General features: G+C 39.9%; 1 pseudogene; it reads left to right on the top strand.

The window, feature by feature from the left end:
- Window positions 1-810: 810 nt before the first annotated feature.
- Window positions 811-6,310, top strand: LOC110195808 (26S proteasome non-ATPase regulatory subunit 13 pseudogene; annotated as a pseudogene).
- The last annotated feature ends 506 nt before the right edge of the window (window positions 6,311-6,816 follow it).

Below are 6,816 nucleotides of genomic sequence, written 5' to 3' on the forward strand. Positions count from 1 at the left end.
CCCAAATGGCTTTCAACTCCCAGTTGTCTTACTCTATTGTGACAAGGGCTCTGAACTTTGGCAAAACAGAGAAATATGATTCTGTGGTGTTTTTCTGATGTTATTCACATCTGCTAATGAATCACTGCCTTTGGCTGTGTAGACAACAAAGTTAAACAAACAACTTCAGGGGACCCAGAAGTGAGTTATTATCTTAGTATGGACCTGGCAAATAACTTGGATTAGCCCCAGTACTATTTCCCTTATTTAGACCTGGCCTAAGGGGCATTTCCATTGGGGATCTGAAGCTTTGGAATTCTCTCTCTTTCCTAGTCCAACAAAGCTCTAATTTATTGACCTCCAGGGCACAATACAAAACACCTGTTGACTCTGGCATTTCCTCAACCTGCACAGAGGATCCTGAGAGTTAAAAAGAAGAGAGGTGTTGCTTTTTTTATTTTTTGGAGGGCAGGAGTGGAGAGACCACCCTTTATTCTATCTTTTTCTACTGTGCATAGACTCAGGAGTCTATGCAACAGGCCCCTTCTTCTACACCAGGAAAAAATATGTATTTTGCATATCATTGCCAAAGACACACTTAAATGTGATACCTCACAACAATAGCTTCTCTCTCACAGCCACAGAGCTGTGGACTAAAAAAAAAAAAAACAAGGCTGGCTCCCTTACAGTACTGACAGGTGGGGAAAGTTGATTGAACAGCAAAGCTTTGTCCTTTGTATGGCCAAAAAAAAAAAAATACTCCTGAAAGAATGTGAGAACATTCCTGTCTACCAGCCAAACAATTGTTTTCTGAGCACTCCCTAATAGCTCATGTTCACCCTAGATGAAAAAGATAATGAAACCCAAACAAGCCTTGAAAGCAAGGAGGAGGAACAGGAGTGTTTCCAGAGCTCCCAGACTGCTCATGCTCCATCTGCCAGCTCCAGAACGCCAGGGAAGCAACTGGCCCATTTGGGGGATGAAGAAAGAAAAGAAGGGAAAGATGACTCTTTGCTCTATTCCAAATACAAGGCCTCTCTGGTTACACCTGATATTGCCACATCCTTGACTTCCTACCAGCTGCATCTGCCGTAATGGGAGAGGCCCACAGGATTTAGACTTTGAAGAGGCCTAAACCTGGAAGTAGAAAGGTTCCTGTCTCCTAGGAAGGAGAGAGGGGTGGGAAGCTTGCATAGGAAATGCACAGGACTCCCAATGCCTCCATTTTATCGGTAACAACATCCTCTAACTTCAAAGAAAGAAAGGCAAGTTATTTTGGTTTTTGTTTTTTAAAGCTTCTTATTCCCCAAAATGAGAGTCAGATTTTTAAAAAGAAGTAGGTTTCCAGACCAAAAAGGGGGGGGTCAGCTTTGTTTATAGAAAAAAGTAGACATGCCTGGGGTGGGTAATAAATTGAGATCCAGACTTCACAGAGGATTTGAGCCTGTGTTGCATACAATAGACAAGACAGTGCTGGTCCATTTGAATTGTCTTTCAACCAAATGATGTTCTTAAACCTTTCGAGGACTAACCAAAAATTGTAGGCTGGGGAAAATTAAGGAGAGCAGTCATGGGAGACAAGAAGCACTTTTTAGATGAGGTTTAAGAAGAGACAGGAAGTTGAAGAGATGGAGAAAAGCAGACATAGGTCTACATTTGAAAATTCCATAAGCAAACAAATGACACTATTTAAGTAAACTTGTTAATTGATCACTTAAAATCTGGACTGTATCAGTGTTTGAAGAAGAAAGGAAATAATTTTCTGACTTTATTCTGTATCTAAATATAGAAACAAAACAAAATGACAAGAGTCTTCAACAAAAGAGACTATTACAGGTTTGTGCATGTGTTGTTTTGTAAATACAAAATAAAGTCCAACCAGATGAAAGAGATGAGGGCTGCTATGCCTCATATAAAATCCCTAATGTAGCCCCCTGGGTGAGGGAGCAGCTTCCCCTCCCTCTGGCCAGAAGGCAGAGTCGCACTTGTTCATCAGGGATGCAGTGTTTGAGGAAGATCGTTCTCAGGGTAATGGCCAGGGGACAAAATTGTGTTGTGTTGTTCTTGCCAAGAAGATGGAAGAGTAATGGGTGTTTCTGCTTGGGTTGGTAGCTATACTGAGCTGAGCAGGGAGCCCAGGAAGTATGGAAAAAGAAACATCTAAGTAAGCACCTGAGGCAATCCAAGACAGGACATAGATGGAGACGGTGTAATGAAGAGCCTTCCCAAGAGAGACAGGTTATAGATTTGTCCCAGATGTGCTGGAAGATAAGCAGGAAGGCAAGCAACCCTAGACACTGGGCTTGGTCCTTCACTGAAATCTTCATCTATGCTTTGCTTAAAGATAGAGTCTATGTCTTTCCTTGTCAGAGTCATGATTCTTTGAGGACCCTCTAAGCTACTCAGGGGACAGAAGTAGATATGTACCATTCCCATCCAACAATGCGGCTGGTATGATTTTCTCTTGTTTTATCACTCATTTACATCTCAATAAAATCTATTGTTGTCAGACTGTTAACATGGCAAGTGTCTATGCTCTCCTTCCTCCTCCTTTACCCAAAAGAATAACCCTAGCTTATTTCTTTAAATGTCTTTTAAGAGGGCCTTGCTGAGCAGTTCACAAGGACGTTGGAGACAGTATGGAGTAATAGAGAGAGTACTAGAAATTAAACCAAACCACTCACCTCTTGAAGGAAAAAAATGAACTATAGACATACGTTTTCAGACATGGACAATAAGTTGAATTTTTTTGCTTGACTATACTTATTTCTTACAAGCAAAAGCTCAGTAAGAAGAAGGGTGAAGAGAAAGATGGGGGGGAAGTCAATAAAACATTTTTAGAGTACACAGAAAATAACTAAAAGAATGTTCAGGGGGAATGGAAAAGGGAATATCATTACTACTTGTTAAATTTAACTTAAATTAATACTTTTCTTCAAAACAAATTATACATTAACAGTTCAGTTTCAAATAAATTCTCTTTTTTGCTCACTTTTGGATACTGAAATGTTCACTTTTGCAATGATTAAGTTCACAATAAAAAATTTAAATTTGGCAAAAAATAAAGAATACTGGTCATAAAATCAGGAGACATGAATTAAAATCTAGACTCTGATAATTAATGTCTGTGTATCACTGGGAAAGTTTATAATTTCTCTAATCCTGTTTCCTTGTTTATAAAATATGGATAATATATACCTGCACTATCTTACAGAGTTTTTGTGAAGAAAGTGAGTGTAAACCTTTAATTGCTATCTAAGGAAGTATTGTTGATATTGAGGGTAGAAAAATTCAATAGATGTTTATACTAGAACTTGCCTGGAACCTATATCAGCTTCCATAAAACTCCATAGGGTCTAAGTAAATGTAATGAAAAGGGGGATCATCTCCTATTCACTTGGATAGCTGCATGATTTGGATAATCCATAAATGCAGGCATTCTCAGTACCCACTGGTTGGAATTTATTCCAGTTTCCTTCTCTGAGAGACTTAATAATCTTGTAATGACTAAATTACAGGAATTAGTTGGGCAACTGTCAAAGACATAAAAGTGTTCTGGATTCCCCTAGTTCCCATTTGTCTGATTGCCTCTGTGGGCTCTTTGAATGAATGAATGAGCATTTCTTAAGATTTTACTGTGTCAGTGAGCACTGGAGATGCAAATAGAAATGAAAGACCATGCCTGCTCTCAAATAAGATCACATTCTAATGGAGGGAGAAAACACATGTAGGAGACTTCAGCTGCAAGTTGGATGGAAAGGTGCCATGGTCCTTAGTGGCAAAGCAGATGGGAGTACATTTTTTGAGAAAACCATATCCATTTATGACACTGAGCCATTTGACAATGTGAAGGACTTCAGTGTTAAGAACTACTTTTTCCCTCTTGGTACCTCTGGATTCTGAAAAGGCAAGGTTTACAGCATCTGGGAAATCAGTTTTCAAGTCACATCTCTACTAAGGTTGCTGCCCTGGACAGTGGCTAAGGGGGCTGGGTAGGAAGCAGGGCCAATGGTCTTTGGTAGTGTTACATGGAATCAAGGAGACTTAGCCAACTGAAGATTTTAGTCAATATAGCAAAGAGGATTTAAGGGTTAGAAAGGGAGCAAATTTCTTGTCAACAGCACAGAAAAAAATAAATAAATAGAGTCGAATGTAATTCTGAGGTCAGCTCTACTAGCTTCCTCCAGAGGCCTCCCCAGAGTTTCACCAAGAGCCAGAGCCAGAATCTTGACCACCACCATCATCAAGGATGTGCTGAGCACTGACGAGAAGAGCTCTGTACCAAGAAACAGTATTACCAGCTCACTCTCTAGGCCCCTTACTTTGTTCAGGACACCTGCTTTATCAAAAGAGATGGTCTTACCAAGCTTTAAGAAAATGTCTTCAGTGAGTCTGACCACAGGGTGAATCTTCTTGCGTTGGCAGCTAGGTAGCACAGTGCCTAAAATGGTAGGTTGGGGGTTAGGAAGACCTAAATTCAAATCTGACCTCAAATATTAATGTTGTGAGTCTGGGCATGTTACTTAACTTCTTGTCTTCCTCAGTTTTCTCAGGTGTAAATTGGAGATAATCATAGCATTTATTTTCCAAGGTTGTTGAGAGTTTAAAATTTGAAAATATTTGTAAAATAGATTACAAACCTTAAAGCACTATAAGAAGCTAGCCATCATCACCATTATTATTATTATCACCATCATCATTGTCACCCATATAGTCAGATGATAGATCCTAATATTGTTTTTGTTTTTCTGGAAAAGACCCAGGAAAAAGTGTGGAAAGCAGCATTGAGGCAGTGAATCTATGTAAAACAGCCTTTGGAACTTAGAAATTAAACCCTAGAGCCCTACAGGTTGTAAAGGAAACAAGCAAGGATGTAAAGTAATGCCAATCTTCCTCGGAGAAGAAAGGGAGAGGTAGAATGGGGTAAATTATCTCACACACAAAAAAAAAAAAAAAACAGAAAAGAAAAGTCTCTCACAGTGGAGGGGAAACAGGGGAAGGTGAGAGGGAATGAGGGAATCTTATTCTCATAGGATTTGGCTTAAGGAGAGAATAACATACACATTCAATTGGGCATGGAAATCTGTCTTACCCTACAGGAAAATAGGGGGAGAAGGGGACAAGAGAGCAGGGGGATGATAGAGAGGAGGGCAGATTGGGAAAGAGGGTAATCAGAAGCAAATACTTCTGAGGAAGGACAGGGTCAAAAGAAAGAATAGAATAAATGGGAAGGCAGGATAGGATTAAGGGAAATAGAGTTAGTTTTTCACAACATGTCTACTAAGGAAGTGTTTTGCATAACTGCACATGTACAACCTATATTGAGTTGCTTGCCTTTTCAATGAGGGTGGGTGAGGAGGGAGGAAGGGAGAAAATTTGGAACTCAAAGTTTTAAAAATACATGTTTTAAAAAAAATGTTTTCACATGCAACTGGGAAATAAGAAATACAGGAAATGGGGTACAGAAGTCTATCCTGCTCTACAGGAAAATAGAAGGGGAAGGGGATAAGAGAAGGGAGGGGGGAGAGATAGAACAGAAGGCAGACCAGGGGAAAGGGTATTCAGAATGCATGCTGTCTTGGGGGGAGGAGGGGTGAGAAATTTGGAACTCAAAAACTTGTGGAAGTGAATATTGAAAACGAAAAATAAATAAATTTATATATATAAAAAAAAGAAATGCCAATCTTCCTGATGTGATGTCCATGCATGGTTGTTTCTATGACCTTTCCAGCAAATATTATCCAACAAGTGGAAACCACTCATTCTCCTTGACTCTACTGATATCATAAAATGCCAGCATTTGGGCAGCAGGAAGGAGCTTTTACGTGGGTTCTTGTAAGACTTCTTGGTGAAAAAATTTAAAATTGAGGGGTCAATTGAACACATAAAGGGAGTGACTGATTGATACCATCTATGCATTTGACAGTGGAAATGCAGAAAAATTCCAAACCTTGAAGACATCCTGGAACCAGTAATTAAATCTAGCTGCCAATGAAGCTCTGCCCCAGCAGAAGATTCAGCTGTTATGTGCCATGGAGTGGACTCTCACCCACCCTGCCAACAATAAACATCTCACCTATGATGAAATGGCCCACACACTAAAGTTACCATGAATGTGTTGGTGCTGCTAGGATTAAAAAACTCTTTTGGTGAGTCTGGTGAAAGGTAGCATGGATGAAATGGATAAGCAAGAAGACATGACTTGGGCGAAAACTTAATGATGGATTTGTAGCAGATCAAAGAGATGAAGGATTGACTGGAGTTCTGGTACACAGATGTGAAGAGTATGGAGAGATAGGTGGAGCACCAGGCCCACGACACCCTAACTTAGAGGACTCTTCACTGCCCGTGGGGAGAAGTAGCCATCATTTAGCTAGACCAGGCTAAGAAGTGCCACTGTACTGTCCTCATTCATATCTGTGGTTTGATCAGGACTTAAAGGAACAGCACTATCATATCCCCCAAAACAACTATTCTATTCATCCAAAACCAGGAGGGGACTAACCCAGAGGGACAGTATTTCATTCTTTGTTTGAGGGTTGGGGAAAGTTCTAGAAGTCATGAACCTCTAGATAATGGATACTGGTTTTTATATCTTTTTTGGTTTGACCACATCTTGCAAGAATATATTTTATAGCATGGTGTTAGAATATTGCTGGAATAATACCTTTACCTTCCCTCCTTCCCTCCCCCCAAAAAATACACTTCTGAAAGCCAAAAATCCAGAGAATTGGATAAGGAAGAATTGTCAAACCATACGAGATAACAGGAGGTGGTATTGATGTCTGCACAGTAGGTGATTCTAGTACTCTAGTTCTAGTAAACTGAGTCAAAAGT

The sequence above is a fragment of the Phascolarctos cinereus genome, unplaced genomic scaffold, assembly GCF_003287225.1.
Source record: "Phascolarctos cinereus isolate Bilbo 61053 unplaced genomic scaffold, phaCin_HiC Scaffold_4;HRSCAF=312, whole genome shotgun sequence".
Lineage (NCBI taxonomy): Eukaryota > Metazoa > Chordata > Mammalia > Diprotodontia > Phascolarctidae > Phascolarctos > Phascolarctos cinereus.